General features: G+C 39.9%; 1 protein-coding gene across 1 annotated transcript in view; it reads right to left on the bottom strand.

The window, feature by feature from the left end:
• LOC124621966 (potassium channel subfamily T member 2) overlaps positions 1 to 17971 on the bottom strand; it is a 700004-nt gene that overhangs the window by 118696 nt on the left and 563337 nt on the right. The gene's annotated exons all lie outside the window — the stretch shown is intronic.

Below are 17971 nucleotides of genomic sequence, written 5' to 3'. Positions count from 1 at the left end.
CGTTTCATCTTCATCGATGCACAAGTAGCCAAAGCAGCATTAAATAAAGGGGCTTGCACAGGCAGTCAGACAACGCCAGAGGGGTACTATTTAGTGTGGAAATTTTCTGTCAGGTCTGCCACACAATGTGTCCATGGCCCAATGAACACATTCAGAGGGGTGGCAGCTCTCTTAATTCTAAACAAGTAAACTATATTTTGTAATGAGTTTCTATGGCTTACAGAGGGTTGCCACAAGTTTCCCAAAGTGATATTCCCTAATTTCCAGACGGTATTAGCATTTGTCTCTAACAAATTTAGAGATCTCAAGTGCAAGTAAAGAGGTAAGTTGGAAAAAAAAAAAAAAAAAAAAAAAAAAAAAAAAAAAAAAAAAAAAAGAGAGAGAGAGAGAGAGAGAGAGAGAGAGAGAGAGAGAGAGAGAGAGAGAGAGAGAGAGAGAGAGAGAGAGGACTTCTGTATTTCTGAACACATTATTAACTCTAATTTTGAATGAAGTTATTGTCAGTACCTCTGTATTTATTAATGAGTTAACTTGAATTTTGAATTAACAGACAAAAAATAAATAAAAAGCATATGTTGCATAACATAAAAATTAAGTTCAAAAATAAGAATGACAATAACAGAGTATGTACAGTGACTTTTCCTCTGCAAATAATACTCAGCATTCTGTCAGTTAATAAAAAGTCAAACAACCAATTAAAATCAATCAATGAAAACCACTCAAAACTTCTTTCTGAGAGAATCAATCTCTTCATCAATTCCATTCGGTTCAGTGGCTCTCAGGCAGTATCCATGACTTTTTGGCCTTCAGTTCATTAACCTGCTGGATAATTTCCCTGTAGCTCTCTTAGCTTCTTCATCCTCTTCACATTGCTTTAAAGCCTCATCATACTGATCATGAGCACAGCGATAGTCCCAAATCGTTCTCTTGTTAACGTCAATTTTGAAGACATCGCCAGCTGATTTCACCTATCATATACCTGATGCACCCATGGTCTAGGGGTAGCGTCTTTGATTCTTAATCAAAACGTCTTTGGTCCCAGGTTCGAATCCCGCCGCTGCTTAGATTTTGATTAGTAATCAACATTGGTGGCCGAAGACTTCCGGCATACGAAGTCGCCCCTCATTGTCCCAACAGCCTTGTCAAAGAGGGCAAAGGAGCGGGCAGAGGTTCAGGGCACACTCTTGTCCTAGGGGTGGGAAATTGCCCCTAAAGGTGGAAGAATCAGCAACGATCAACAGCATGCGGATGCAGAAGGCAATGGAAACCACTGCACTAAAGATACGTAATGTGTATCCAGAAGACATGTGGTCTGCAATTGAATAAGTGTCATGATGATCTCTCCATTGACAAAAGATTCTGGAATAGTCTCCCATTCAGATCTCTGGGAGGGGACTGCCATGGAGAAGGTTACCATGAGAAAAAGATTGAATAATCAACGAAAGGATAACATTCTATGAGTCGGGGCATGGAATGTCAGAAGCTTGAACATGGTAGGAAAACTAGAAAATCTAAAAAAGGAAATGCAAAGGCTCAATCTAGATATAGTAGAGGTCAGTGAAGTGGAAAGAAGACAAGGATTTCTGGTCAGATGAGTATACGGTAATATCAACAACAGCAGGAAATGGTTTAATGGGAGTAGGATGTGTTATGAATAGGAAGACAGAGTGTGTTACTGTGAACAGTTCAGTGATAGGCTTGTTCTTGTCAGAATCGACAACAAACTAACACTGACAATAATAGTTCAGGTATACATGGCCAACATCACAAGCTGAAGATGAAGAGATAGAGAAAGTATATGAGGATATTGAAAGGGTAATACAGTATGTAAAGGGATATGAAAATCTAGTAGTCATGGGAGACTGGAATGCAGTTGTAGGGGAAGGAGTAGAAGAAAAGGTTACAGGAGAATAAAGGCGTGGGACTAGGAATGAGAGAGGAGAAAGACTAATTGAGTTCTGTAACAAGTTTTTGCTAGTAATAGTGAATACTCTGTTCAGGAATCACAAGAGGAGGAGGTATAGTTGGAAGAGGCCAGGTAATACGGGAAGATTTCAGTTAGATTACATCAGGGTCAGACAGAGATTCCGAAACCAGATACTGGATTGTAAGGCATACTCAGCAACAGATATAGACTCAGATAACAATACAGTAGTGATGAAGAGCAGGCTGAAGTTTAAGACGTTGATCAGGAAGAATCAATACACAAAGAACTGGGATATGGAAGCACTACGGGATGATGAGATATGGTTGAAATTCTCTAAGGCTATAGATACAGCAATAAGGCACAACTCAGTAGGCAGTACAGTCGAAGAGGAATGGACATCTCTGAAAAGGGCATCACAGAAGTTGGGAAGGAAAACGTAGGTACAAAGAAGGTAACTGCAAAGAAACTATGGGTAACAGGTGAAATACTTCAATTGATCGGTGAAAGGAGAAAGTACAAAAATGTTCTGGTAAACTCAGGAATACAGAAATACAAGTCACTGAGGAATGAAATAAATAGGAAGTACAGAGAAGCTAAGACGAATTGGCTCCAGGAAAAATGCAAAGACATCGAAAAAGAAATGATTGTCAGAAGGACAGACTCAGCATACAGGAAAGTCAGAACAGCCTTTGGTGCCATTAAAAGCAAGGGTGATAACATTAAGAGTGCAATGGGAATTCCACTCTTAAATGCAAAGGAGAGAGTGGATAGGTGGAAACAATACTCTGAAAGCCTCGATGAGGGGGGAAATTTGTCTGATGTGACAGAAGAAGAAATAGGACTCGATTTAGAAGAGACAGGGGATCCAGTATTAGAATCAGAATTTAAAAGTGCTCTGGAGGACTTAAGATCAAATAAGGCAGAAGGGATAGATAACATTCCCTCAGAATTTCTAAAATCACTAGGGGGGGGGGGGGGGGGGTTGAATGTATGAGTCTGGCGACATACCATCTGACTTTTGGAAAAGCATCATCCACACAATTCTGAAGATGACAAGAGCTGACAAGTGCGAGAATTATCGCACAATCAGCTTAACTGCCCATACATCCAAGTTGTTTACAAGAACAATAAACAGAAGAAAGGAAAAGAAAACTGAGGATGTGCTAGATGACGATCAGTTTGGCTTTAGGAAAGGTAAAGGCATAAGAGAGGCAATTCTAACACTGTGATTAATAATGGAAGCAAGACTAACGAGAAATCAAGACACATTTATCGGATTTGTTGACCTGGAAAAAGCATTCGACAATGTGAAACGGTGGAAGACGTTTGAAATTCTGAAAAAAGTAGGGGTAAGCTACAGGGAGAGATGGGTCATATACAATATGTACAACAGCCAAGAGGGAATAATAAGAGTGGGTGACCAAGAATGAAGTGCTCATATTAAAAAGGGTGTAAGACAAGGCTGTAACCTTTCACCCCTACTGTTCAATGTGCGCATCGAGACAGCAATGATGGAAATGAAAGAAAGGTTCAAGAGTGGGATTAAAATTCAAGGGAAAGGATATCAATGACACGATTCGCTGATGACATTGCTATCCTGAGTGAAAGTGAAGAAGAATTACATGATCTGCTGAACGGATTGAACAGTTTAATGAGTACAGAGTATAGATTGAGAGTAGATCGAAGAAAGATGAAGGTAATGAGAAGAAGTAGAAATATGGAACAGCGAGAAACTTAACATCAGGATTGATGGTCACGAAGTCAGTGAAGTTAAGGAATTCTGCTACCTAGGCAGTAAAATAACCAATGACCGACATAGCAAGGAGGACATCAAAAGCAGACTAGAAATGGCAAAAAGGGCATTCCTGGCCAAGAGAAGTCTACTAATATCAAATATCGGCCTTAATTTGAGGAAGAAATTTCTGAGAACGTAAGTCTGAAGTAGAGCATTGTATAGTAGTGAAATATGGACTGGGAAAACTGAAACAGAAGAGAATCAAAGCATTTGAGATGTGATGCTACAGACAAATGTTGAAAATTAGGTGGACTGATAAGGTAAGGAATGAGGAGGTTTTGCGCAGAATCGGAGAGGAAAGTAATATGTGGAAAACACTGATAAGGAGAAGGGACAGCATGATAGGACATCTGTTAAAACATGAGGGAGTGACTTCCAAGGTACTAGAGGGAGCTGTAGAGGGCAAAGACTGTACAGGAAGACAGAGATTGGAATACATCCAGCAAATAATTGAGGACATAGGTTGCAAGTGCTAATCTGAGCACAGGGGAGGAATTTGTGGCGGGCAGCATGACTATCAATGACCTGGTTGGTTGGTTTTCTATCATACACTATTAATGAAAAAACCTTGTTCTACAAAGGCTTGACCGTGGCTCAGAATGAGAACCTCGTCAATCTTGAAGACATCACCATCCGATTTGAGCCATCATATACTTGATGTATGACTAACAATGACCTGGTTTATTATGTGACAAACATACACTCTTTATTAATGGAAAAACCTTGCTCTACAAAGGCTTGATCATGGCTTGGAATGAGAACCTTTTGAAGAATGCTATACAATTGCTCACAGGTGATGTCACCATCAAATAAGTCTTTCCAAAAGTGATCGATTCTCATTTCTCTTGTAGCTAAAAATTCTGGGTTATCAAGAAGTTGTGTGAATTCTTTCTCAGCTTTATTAAAGTCTTTAGCACTCATCCAAATCTATGAACAGAATTTCTTCAAGGTATTTGAGATTCTGTTGTTGCTAGTTTTTGGGCTGCTAATAATCAGAGCTAGACCACAAAGGCTTATGTATCTACAGATACATCACCATTCCAAAGGCGACTTTAGATGGAGGTTTGAGAACATTCTGGTCACCAAGTTCCTGTACTCGGGTGTGAAAGTTAAAATACCTTTGGCAGGCACTTTTAGCTTTCTAAACTCAGACTGTACAGCACAACCTAAGTTAATTTCTTTGGCAGGAATAATATGAGCTTCATCATGAAGTTTTATATCACATAGTAATTTCACAGCAGAAAACCCATCAAGCTTAAATACTAAGTACACCACATCAGCAGGAACAGAAGACAAAGCATTGTACAAGAAAGGTGCCATGAAGGCCACACATTAGAATTACTTCAAAAAGGGTGTGACCTGTCCTGAAACAAAGCCAACAGAAGACATTTTTGCCAGAAGCAGAGGATTTTTGAGGTACATCATTTACTGGCTATAAGTATCTGTCTAAATCTTGTGCTCTTTTACTTTGTCTGTGTACATCTTTGGAAAGAGGACGATTTTTACATCCCAATTGGCCACATCCTCATTTTCCAGCCACAGCATGGACTAAAACTCTTTAGAGAAGGACAGTTTTCTGGGGTTACTAAATCTTTTATAAAATCAGCTCTTCTTGCAGGTACGTTCTTCAACATACTACAAATTGATCTCAGAAGAGGTACAATGCCCCAGTCAGTCTTTCAGGCTGCATTATTGAAACTCTGGTGAACTGGATGGAGATCATAAGATCCTATATCAATATAAGTTGATGCAATGTACTGAATAATGTTCTTCAGTTCAAGGTGCAAGTCCTACTAGAATGCCCAGTTGACATTTGGCCCATCCACTGATACTTGAACCATCTAGGTAAGATTCAGGACAGATGTTTCTTTCTTAACACCAGCCAATATTTTGGCAGCAGTGGAGTGGCCTTAAAAGCAGATGAAAAGTAGTTCATTTCCACCCATTTGTTTACTCTGTGCCAAAATCTAACAGCAATATCCATTTGCTGTAGCTCAACCACACTGTTGAGGCTCTCATCAAATGAGATTACAAATGAAATGCCCCTTCAACATCTATTATCTGAAGCACTTAGGTAACCAATAAACAATACCATATGATGTCTTGGTCTGCCCAAGCTGTTTGTTACTAGCTATGTTATTGTTAGGGAATATGAGTGGAGACAAAGCCGTCAGCTTGCCTGTCATAGAAAAGGCAAATACTTTGAAATAAGATTGTTAGCCAACACATCATTACTGGCAACTGTGGAGGTGATACAGGGCTGTGGTTGTTGTGAACATGATGAACTGTCCATCAACTGTATGGTCACTAATTCACCAGTTGCCTCCGTCTCACCCAACATCAAGGGATCATTTTCATTTTGCCCAGTTATCTTGTCAGGAAACAGAGATTATCCAAAAGTACGAGTGCTCTGAAGACCATCAAACACTCCAATAAGATGCTGACATCATCCCTGTGATACTGTCAGGAGAAGAAAGTGGTCATCAACATGAAGAAAGGATTAATGAAACCAACCCCTTGTCTGGAGAGGAAGGGAGAAGAACAAAAATGACAGGAGGGGAGTACCTCGCAGATCCCCCCTCTTCACAGCAAAACATGGCAAGTTTCCATAGAGGATGCCAAAATTTGACAGGAAAGGAAAGGACAGATTAAATCAAGCCATGCAATGATAGGTCAAGAATGTCAAAGTCTGGCAGTCAATCTGGAATGTAGCTCTGTTGGCCAGACTTCCCAGATCACCCAACGTTTCTGTTCTCTGCATGTAAGTTTTAAAGCATTATTGGAATACCCTTTTAATGGCACACCACATCAGCAAAACAGCCTGATAAAAATAATGTAATTGTTGAAAATAAAATCCCATTAGGGTGTTTTAAATCCACCTTGAACTATGATAGAAGAAACAACAGAGCCAAATGAAGATATATGTTAACAACTTGCAAGCATATGGCGTTTCCTGATGTGAATAAAAATGAAACATAACATTAAGTATCATCAAAATCTTTTGTAACTGTTTTCAGATGTAGAAAGCAGGACAGGTGGTAAATATGTTCCATTACAGACCACTGATGATATTTTATTTCAATAAAACGAAACTCATTTGGTGACAAAAATACACATTTTCTTGCAGTTGCAAATACCAATTTAAAATATCTTCAATAGTTTCAGAAATAAGCTCAGAAAGATATAGGCCTCTCAAACATATACAAACTGCTTTCAAAGTGTGAAAATGTACTACAATAAGTAAAATTCCTATAGAACACCGCACTGTACAACACACTTGTGGTGAGACACAGTCACAACTCCTGAAATCTGTTGCTGTAGCCTGGTCTGCTGAATGCGCATTGCAGTGCTCGGTCCATTGATAAATGATGAAAATGTGCCAATTTACACCACACATGATTGGGCCATGCCTGTGGGCAATTCAGAGAGACTATATCTCACACGTGGGGCTTGCATGTTAGTGGGAAATGACAGGCCTCAGACTGGTGGGCCCCATCCATCACATATATCCATGGAATTGGCCCACGGCTCTGGCTCACTGAGGAAATCCACATGTGTGTGGCCAGCTATTCAGGCCCACAGTCATGAGTCACTGACAAAGTGTTGATGAACTGGCCACAGTGATCAATTTGTGCAACACGTAACTTGGGTGAATACTTTGAGATCCAAACAAACCACTCCTCCTGCTTCCCTGCCACTCTCATTGGCAGCTGCTCAGCTAGTGGCAAGCAGTAGTGGCTTCACTGACTCCAAGTTAAGAGGAGCAGTTGGGAGGGGTGAAATGGTAGGAAGGATGGAGGAAGGAGGGGGCATACAACACACAGCACCTACTCCGCTGCATCCAGCCAATGATGATGCATGGTGCCTCTGTAAACAATCCATTAACACGCTAGAAATTCCCTAATTTACAGAAACCTGCTTACAGCTTCTGTGTGCAAAGGATGTTGTAAATTAATTCATGTAATCATTTTTCATTAAGTACATTAGGGTCAGTGAGGGTGTATAGAGATCTGGGTAAGAATAAAAGCACAATGTAGAGCTGGTTTAACAAACTGTGAGCAGCTATACAAACAAATACAGGGCAATGCGAACTGACAACCTTACTCAAATCACATCACCAAATGTCTGTCCAGGGTTCAAATACCAACTCGAGAGTAGTGTTTTTACTTTCTTTGAACTTTTTTGACACTCACCTAGGCAGTGCATTACATGGGCAACCTCCAAGATTCTATACATCACTTAATAATCATAGCACTACACTTGCTGAGGACTGACAAAAAAGACAAATGTCCACTGTCTTCCTGACTGCTGCAAATGCCTTGGAGGGCTTAGATCCATCCACATGTCTGACAAGGCCCATCTTCTCCATTTTGCTGGGAGCAAGAGACTTCCTGTGCAATATGCCTGGAACTCTGACATCTTGTGGGCCTTGATGCTCCCAAACCTCTGGTCCTGCAGCCATTTAGAGTTGAATTTCACTTTGGCTGGTTTCACCATGGTTTACAATCTGAACCCTGCAAAAGCCACTGAACTGAGGACAGAAAGCTGTTTGTGACAACCCTCCCACAACAAGCAAAACCTGGTGCACCTTCGAAGTTGAGACAAAAGCCAAGTGGGTGAAAACAAAGCAGTTGTGTCAAATATGAATACCCCCAGTGTTGCAGAAAGCCTTGTGAGGTGCGAGGGCTCTGGTTCGTTACCAACCTACCTCCACACTAGCTGACCACACACGAGGTGATTTTACCAACAGGCCATGGATATTTCCAGTGGATTCTTGGATACCTGCCATATATGCCGTGTGTTTGTGAAGGCCTGACCTCGTGACCATACCTGCTGTTCTCGGGACTGGCGATCCAGCCTGACAGTCAGGTACACAAACATGCAGATCTCGTGACAGGTCACAGTCAGGAAGTCAGCTGAGGTGGTCTCTGCCCACACATCGATTCCCATCACTCTCATGGCATTGCACTCACTTTGGCTACCCTGCAACCTTTCTCATACAATTTTAAATAAATACGTCAGTTACAAACTGATTTTTACGTTAGTTATAGCTTTTTATGTCAGCTTCATGATAAAGTGCCTATCATTTCATTAATGGTCATAGTTACTTTGATGCTTTACACGTAAGTAACACACTGCTTGAAGTTCGAATTCGTTGCAATGAAAACAGAAGTCAATACAAATTTGGGTTTGCTGCATACTACATCATTTATTGCTGCAAATTTAGCTAATATTCTGAATTTTTCTTTAAACTTGGAAGGAGATCAATTCCTAATTATAATCTTGGGGAAATGGCCTGTATGTGGCAAATTCTCTTCTACCTGGTGGCATATGCACATGCAAGAATGAAATATTGACAACGAACATCCCTCTTGGATTATAAATGGTTCGAGATAACAAAACAAGCTTTTTTACAATGATTACATGGAAAAAGGGAAGTATTTTTCTATATTATAAACATGTGGAACTTTATTATCTACCATGGTAGACAGTGACTGTAGACTTCTGGACTGGAATGATGTAATTTTTTAAGAGTCTTTGGTAGTTGTTAAAATGAGAATTAGTGTGGCTTTGCAACATGACAAATGAAGAAATTGTGTGTTTATTTTTATATCTGAGGTTTTGATTTTTCATATGCTTGCGCCTGAACTGTCCCTAGTTCCTCATTTAATAAGCCACTGTTTCATGATTCTGTCACAATTGCAACTGCATCAGGATGTTAATGAGCTGACTTTGTGCAAACTGCACAGAAAGAAGCAAATTTTAATGGAGCAACAATAGAAATGCAGGTGTTACTTGAAATTCACCATGGAAGAATGAGTGGTTTTCGGGTGACAGCAAGTATAATGAAGGGCCTGGATCAAAGACCATATCAAAAACTTATACAACTATACAGTGAAATACCTTGTTTGTGAATAATGACACATGAAAACTACACAAACAAGAATGAAAAAAAATATAGCATTAAAAGTGATGGTTGAAACATTTGTAGATGGTATTCCAGGTGTAGACCACAGTGCTACAAAAGCTAAGCTGCAAAACTGGAATGAATTTTCAGAAAAAAATTCCTGTTTCGGAAACCATATTGACCCCAGCTACTTTATAATAACTAAAGGTATTTTAAATCTGTCTTTACAACTATGAAACAAGAAACAAGATGTCAAATTAAGGAACACCTAAAAAACTTGCAAAACACATGACTTTTCCTGATGTGATCGAAAATCAGAAATTACATGTAACATACATAAATATGTCCTGTGACGAACAATTTTTAGGCATAGAAAGCAAGCCAGAATGTAAATATGTTCCATTACAGACCACTGATTATATTTTATTTCAATGAGACAAAGCACATTTGGTGATGAAAATACATTCTCTTGTAGTTGCAAATACTGATTTAAAATAATTTCAATAATTCCAGAAATTCGCTCAGAATGATGTAGAACTCTTTAAAGAAATGTTGGGGAGAGGGGTGTAGGGGGGAAGGGAGTGGGGGAACTGGAAAATCCCATTTCTGGTTCAATGGATGAAATGGTTTGTTCACTGAGATGCCATGCTTCATCAGTGGCTGGGTGCAGCTGAGTAGCTGTTGTGTGTCGTATGCCCCCTACCTCCTCCATCCTTCTTACCACGGGAAGTATCCAGCCATCTTGGAGTGAACCAAAGTGATGTTGTTCGAACATGGAGGAGATACAGAGAGACAGGAACTGTCGATGGCATGCCTCTCTCAGGCTGCCCAAGGGCTACTACTGCAGTGGATGACTGCTACCTATGGATTACTGTTCGGAGGAACCCTGACAGCAATGCCACCATGTTGAATAATGCTTTTCGTGCAGCCACAGGACGTCCTGTAACGACTCTACTGTGCGCAATAGGCTGCATGATGCGCAACTTCACTCCCGACATCCATGGCGAGGTCCATCTTTGCAACCACAACACCATGCAGCGCGGTACAAATGGGCCCAACAACATGCCATATGGACTGCTCAGGATTGTCATCACGTTCCTTTCACAGATGAGTGTCGCATATGCCTTCAACCAGACAATTGTCATAGACGTGTTTGGAGACAACCCGGTCAGGCTGAACACCTCAGACACACTGCCCAGCAAGTGCAGCAAGGTGGAGGTTCCCTGCTGTTTTGGGGTAGCATTATGTGGGGCTGATGTATGCCACTGGTGGTCATGGAAGGTGCTGTAAAGGCTGTACGATATGTGAATGCCATTCTCCGACCAATAGTGCAACCATATCAGCAGCATACTGGCGAGGAATTTGTCTTCATGGATGACAATTTGTGCCTCCATCGTGCACATCTTGTGAATAACTTTCTTCAGGATAATGACATCGCTCAACTAGAGTGGCCTGCATGTTCTCCAGACATGAACCCTATCGAACATGTCTGGGATAGATTGGAAAGGGATGTTTATGGACGACGTGACCCGTGTACAACAATCTGGGCCGCCACCTCTGAAGGTTCCACTGTATGGTAGTACAACATGCAATGTGTGGTTTTTATGAGCAGTAAAAATTGCGGAAATGATGTTTATGTTGATCTCTATTCCAATTTTCTGTACAGGTTCTGGAACTCTCGGAACTGAGGTGATGCAAAAGTTTTTTTGATGTGTGTACTTTCGAAGTGCAAAAATGTACTGTGTTGGTGTTGTGGTATTCAGTCCAAAGACTGGTTTGATGCAGCTTTCCATGCTACTCTATCCTGTGCAAGTCTCTTTATTTCCAAGTAACTACTGCAACCTATATCCTACTGAATGTGCTTACTGTATTCACCTGTCGGTCTCCCTCTACAATTTTTACCCCCCCCCCCCCCCCCCCCCACCTCTTCCCTTACTAATTTGGTGACCCCTTGATGCCTCAGAATGTGTCCTACCAACAGATCCCTTCTTCTGGTCAGGTTGTACCACAAAGTTTTCTTTTCCCCAATTCTATTCTGTACCTCCTCATTAGTTATGTGATCTATCCATTCAATCTTCAGCAATCTTCTGTAGCACCACATTTCAAATGCTTCTATTCTCTTCTTGTATAAACTATTTATCGTCAATGTTTTACTTCCATACACAGCTACGCCCCATATAAATCCTTTCACAGAAGACTTCCTAACACTTAAATCTATACTCAATGTCAACAAATTTCTCTTCTTCAGAAATGCTTTCCTTGCCATCACCACTCTACATTTTATATCCTGCCTACCTTGACCATCATCAGTTATTTTGCTCCCAAATAGCTAATCTCATCTAGTACTTCAGGTGTCTCATTTCGCATTCTAATTCCCTCAGCAACACCTGCTTTAATTTGACTACATTCCATTATCCTCATTTTGCTTTTGTTGATGTTCATCTTATATCTTCCTTTCAAGAAACTGTCCATTCCATTCAACTACCCTTTCAAGTCCTTTGCTGTCTCTGACAGAATTACAGTCTTTGACAAAATTCGTTGTTTTTATTTCTTCTCCCTGGACTTTAATCCATACTTCAAAATTTTCTTTTGTTTCCTTTACTGCTTGTGCAATATACAGATTGAATAACATTGGGGACAGACTGCAACCCTGTTCTCAACCACTGCTTCTCTTTTGTGCTCCTCAACTCTTATAACTGTCATCCGGTTTCTGTACAAACTGTAAACAGCCTTCACTCCCTGTATTGTACCCCTGCCACCTTTAGAATTTGAGAGAGAGTATTTCAGTCAACATTGCCAAAAGCTTCCTCTAAGTCTACAAATGCTACAAACATAGATTTGCCATTCATTAACCTATCTTCTATGAGAAGTCTCAGGGTCAGTATTGCCTTGCATGTTCCTAAATTCTCTGGACTCCAAACAGATCTTCCCCGAGGTCAGCTTCTACCAGTTTTTCCATTCTTCTGTAAATGGTTAGTGTTAGTATTTTGCAGCCATGAATTATTAGACTGATATTTCAGTAATTTTCACACCTGTCAGCACCTGCTTTCTTTGAAATTGGAATTATTATATTCTTCTTGAAGTCTGAAGGTATTTTGCCTGTTTCATAGGTCAGGCTCACCAGGCGGAGAAGTTCTGTCATGGCTGGATCCCAGAAGGCTATCAGTAGCTCTAATGGAAAGTTGTCTACTCCTGGGGCCTTGTTTTGACTTATGTCTTTCAGTGCTTTGTCAAATACTTCATGCAGTAATATATCTTCCTTCTCATCTTCATCTATGACCTCTTCCATTTCCACAATATTGCCCTCAAGTACATCTGCCTTCTATAGACACTGTATATACTCGTTCCACATTTCTGCTTTCCCTTCATTGCTTAGGACTGGTTTTCCATCTGAGCTCTTGATATACATGCAGGTGGTTCTCTTTTCTCCAGAGGTCTCCTAATTTTCCTGTAGGCAGCATCTATCTTACACCTAGTGATATATGCTTCTACATCTTTGCGTTTGTCCTCTAGCCATTCCTGCTTAGCCATTTTGCACTGCCTGTTGATTTCATTCTTTAGACATTTGTATTCCCTTTCACCTACTTCATTTATTGCATTTTTATATTTATTCTTTTCATCAATAAAATTCGGCACCTTTTGAGTTACCCAAGGATTTCTATTAGTCCTCATCTCTTTACCTACTTGATCCTCTGCTGCCTTCACTATTTCATCTCTCAAAGCTAACCTTTCTTCTGCTACTGCATTCCTTTCTCCTGCTCTTGTCAGTTGTTCCCTAATGCTCCCTCTGAAACTCTCTAGAGCCTCTGATTCTTTCAGTTTATCCAAGTTACATCTCCTTAAATTCTTCCCTTTTTGCAATTTCTTCAGTCTTAATCTGCAGTTCATAATCTATAAATTGTGGGAAGAGTCCGTAACTGCCTCTGGAAATGTCTTACAATTAAAAACCTGGTTCCAAAGTCTCTGTCTTACCGTCTCCAGGTCTCTTCCATGTAGACCACTTTCTTTCATGCTTTTCAAACCAAGCGTTAGTGACGATTAAATTACGTTCTGTGCATAATTCTACCAGGTGGCTTACTCTTTCATTCCTTTCTCCCAGTCCATATTCACCTACTACTTTTCCTTCTCTTCCTTTTCCTACTATTGAATTCCAGTCTCCCATAATAATTAAATTTTTGTCTCCCTTAACTATCTGAATAATTTGTTTTATCTCGTCATACATTTCCCCTAGCTCCTCCTCATCTGTGGAGCTACCAGTAGTTGGGACATAAACTTGTACTACTGTGATGGGTATGGGCTTCGTGTCTGCCTTGGCTACAACAATGTATTCACTATTCTGCTCAGAGTAGCTTACCTGCGTGCCCATTTTTTTATTCATTATTAAAACTACTCCTGCATTACCCTATTTGTATTTGTATTTATAACCTTGTATTCACCTGACCAGAAGTCTTGTTCCTCCTGCCACCGTACTTCACTAATTCCCACTATACTTACCTTCAACCTATACATTTCCCTTTTTAAATTTTCTAATCTGCCTGCCCGATTAAGTGATCTGACACTGCATGCTCCAATCTATAGAATGCCAGTTTTGATTCTCCTGATAACGATATTCCCATGAGTAGTCCCTGCCCGTGATCCAAATGGGGGGCTATTTTACCTCTGTAATATTTTACCCAAGAGGATGTCACCATCATTTAACCATACAGTAGAGCTGTGTGTCCTTGGGAAAAATTATGGCTGTAGTTTCCCCTTGCTTTCAGCCATTCACAGTATCAGCACAGGCAAGGCCGTTTTGGTTGATGTTTCAAGGCCAGATTAGTAAATTATCCACACTGTTGCCCCTGCAGATACTGAAACAGCTGCTGCACTTCTTCAGGAACCACACATTTGTCTGGCCTCTCAACAGATACCCCTTCATTGTGGTTGCATGTATGGTACAGCTATCTGTATCGATGAGGCACACAAGCCTCCCCATCAATAGCAAGGTCTATGGTTCATGGGAAAATGTACTACAATAAATACACTGCACTCAACATCATATTTGTGGTGATACACAGTCACAATTCCTGAAATCTGTTGCTGTCACCTGGTGTCTGCTGAACATGCACCGTGGTGCTTGTTACAAGGATAAATAATGAAAATCTGCCTCTGCCTTAACAAAAATATTTTTTCTCAGTAATCTTTACAGTGGTGTATGTGATATTCTTCAGAGGAAGAAACTGCAGTGGAACTTTGAATTTCCATCCTCTGATTTTACATTTTTTTGTGATTCTACACTGTAAGTTCACAACCCTTGTGAAAAACACAAAAGACCAATGCTAAATGCTAAAAATTCCCCAATTTTACATTCCTTCCTAGTAAGTTTTACCTCGATTCTAAGTTTTCACTCAACGTCTCACTCGACTTTGTCTCGTTTGCTTCCTATTGACATTTGATGTGACTGAATAAGTTATAAGTGCACAAAAGACAGATGGTTCGCTCCACAGGTGGTGATGAAGTTCACAGTATATTTTAGGCTGTTGCTGAGAGGAGAGACATGAGACACAAAATGCTGACGTAATCCACAATCGGCGTTGCCAACACAACTTGCAACGTCTAGCTTCAACATGAAATTATGATACTACTACAGCTAGATTGCACCAGCAATCAAAAATCAATACAGTTGATGCAAAATGTATTGGACCCAGTCACACGTGACACACAGGAGGCCAGCCACCACATTTTCTTGTTACACTTATAATGCAATCTCATTTTTTTGCAAGTATTTCTGATGAATGGTATTCAGCAACAACATCGATTGTCAGCCTTTTAAATTTGAACACTGAATCTCGAAGAATAATCCCAGTCATGATAAAGGAAATGTCGGCCATTTCTGGCTAGTGAGTTCTTATTGGCTGGTGATTTGTTAAGTCACCAACAGTCAGCACAGCCACCACACCACACTAACACATGTAAAATGAGCTTGCCTGCTAGATGTGTGGAGATGAGGAGTGTCCCTTCAATGACTGGAGTGTAGGTATTGATGAAAGAATTTTGTAAAGTGCTGAAAATTTACTTTTTGTGCAGATAATGTGCTATGGCAGAGATGTCACATGGAAACAGAACAAGGGTTTAGTGATAGTGTATTTTAAAGACTTTCATGTTCAAATCTGACATGATACGGTTGCAACAACTACATAGACTACTTACGTATACAAGTTGCACCACACACTGTGTATCTTAAAGATTGGCAGCAGTGACAGCATGAAGAAAAACTGTTGCGCCTGAGATTTTTTTCAAATTTACATTCTACACAGCGTACAGAAAATCACTGAGCCAACTTCTAATAAGCTTGTAACACCAGTTGGGGAAGTAAACTCATTTTTTTCAATCTTTGTTTCTCTCATTGAGCTTAAAATAACACTTTGAAGGTGGTGAGCATCTAAAGTGTGGCTCATAAGAGAAGCTTTATACAGAAACAGGAATGGTGACAAACTTTGTCATTAAGCAGATGTCACCATTCATACTTACGGTTTAACCTTAGCTGCTGTGATTTTTTGTTTTAATTAGCCATGTTCATCAATGTTTGCTTTATTCTGGGTGAGTACAAAGGAAAGATCACTCAAAAACACATTTTTGATGTATAATTTATGGTCACAGCATGTAGGAAACTAGCTCGATTACCTTGTACCCAGATACAAAATTCAATTTTTTGATGAGTTTTGACTTGCTGTCAAACTGATAAAATTCAGTACCACAAATTATTGTATGAACATGCTACTGTACATTTAATGTCCTTCACTTATGTAGATTTTACACGATGTATTGGAGAGGATTGCAATTTTGAATAATATATGCCAATTACATGTGTTATTGCTCACATTTTGGTGAGTTTAACTTTTTCCTCACTTTTTAAATCTGGGCAACATGAAAACATAAAATATGAGTTTAATTGTAAGTACTTGTAGCACAGTTCAACCACTGGGGTCTGAAATATCCCCCCCCCCCCTTCTTTCCTGGTTCTCTCCAGATGTTAAAATCCTGGTGGTGGAAAAAGGTTTCACTGCCAGTATTTGGCCGGTAAGAGGAGGAGAGATGGTGGCGCAAAGTTTCTGATCACCAGACTTTGTTCCATTGTTCTGGTTTAAATACCAAACACCTCTCAGCAGTGTCTCATGAAGTAGGGCATATGACACTGTTGATGGTAATCTGTCTATTGGATGGGGAAACTAAGCTTGGCAGCCACCTAGGTGCTATTCGCAAGGAGTAGGCTATGTGCTTAGTCATGGGAAAACTGACTGCTTTTAACTACCGATTGGTCAGTTGACTGTTTTTTCATTCCACCCATTTTTCAGTCGGACGAAACAACCAAATGAAACTAGTCTCTACAGCCATGTCAGCTATATGAATGTTTTCACTCATTCACTGTCTTTGGGTGGTTTCAGTCAGTGTGTGAGAACTGACTGAAACAAGCCTCCATCAGTTGCAGCTGTTGTATGAATGTTTTCACCCACTCACCTGTTTTGAGCCATTCTTTTCAATGCAAGACAACTGACTGACAGGAGTCTGTTGGTTTTGGCCTTTATATGGGTGTTTTGACTCAGTCTCTGGGTTTTAGTTGTTTTGTTTACTTACTTTTTCAGCCTTTAAAGCTATGCATGAACTGTGGCTAGGACTGACAACTTCTTTAGAGACAAAGTACGGGTATCTCATTTCAAGGAGATGTCAGTAAAACATATATTTCTAAAAGCAAATATTTATTTACTTAAATACCAATTTTCTTACTTGTGGCATAAAATATCAATTTTTATTTGGTTTTAAAGTTTAATACCTGGTGCTGCACTGTAGATTTATGTGTATATAAATGAACAATCAGTTTTTAACACGTTTCTGTTAGGTTGTTTCTTGCCTGTTTGCTCGGTAGAAATTTTACAACTGATTTTAAATTAACTTCCCAATAATCTAGACCTTTGACATTCCCAACGCAGCTCAGAACTGTATTATACTGCAACATTAACTGGCTTTAGAATCTGATGTGTGATGGAGGGTACTTTGTTTTTCGGTCTGTCTGTTCATTTGGGACAAATTTTGCAACTGATTTTAAACTAATTACCTTATAAGCTAAGACTTGAATGTTTCAACTTAACTCAGAAATGGATGCCAATGCAATATTAACTAGCTTTTTTCTGGTGTGTGATGGGAGTGTGCTTGGCATACCACTGCTGTTTGCCTGTTTTTCTTTTCTAGCCACGAATATTTCGCAGTTAGGAACGATTGCTGCTAAGCTTATGTGTGAGCTTGACTGTCCCTAATTTTCACATTTGCAGCCTTTTCGCAAAATATACACACGAGGAAGCAATTT

Source organism: Schistocerca americana, chromosome 1 (genome assembly GCF_021461395.2).
Source record: "Schistocerca americana isolate TAMUIC-IGC-003095 chromosome 1, iqSchAmer2.1, whole genome shotgun sequence".
In the NCBI taxonomy this organism is placed as follows: Eukaryota; Metazoa; Arthropoda; class Insecta; order Orthoptera; family Acrididae; genus Schistocerca; species Schistocerca americana.
This window is presented reverse-complemented; position numbering and strand designations above follow the sequence as displayed.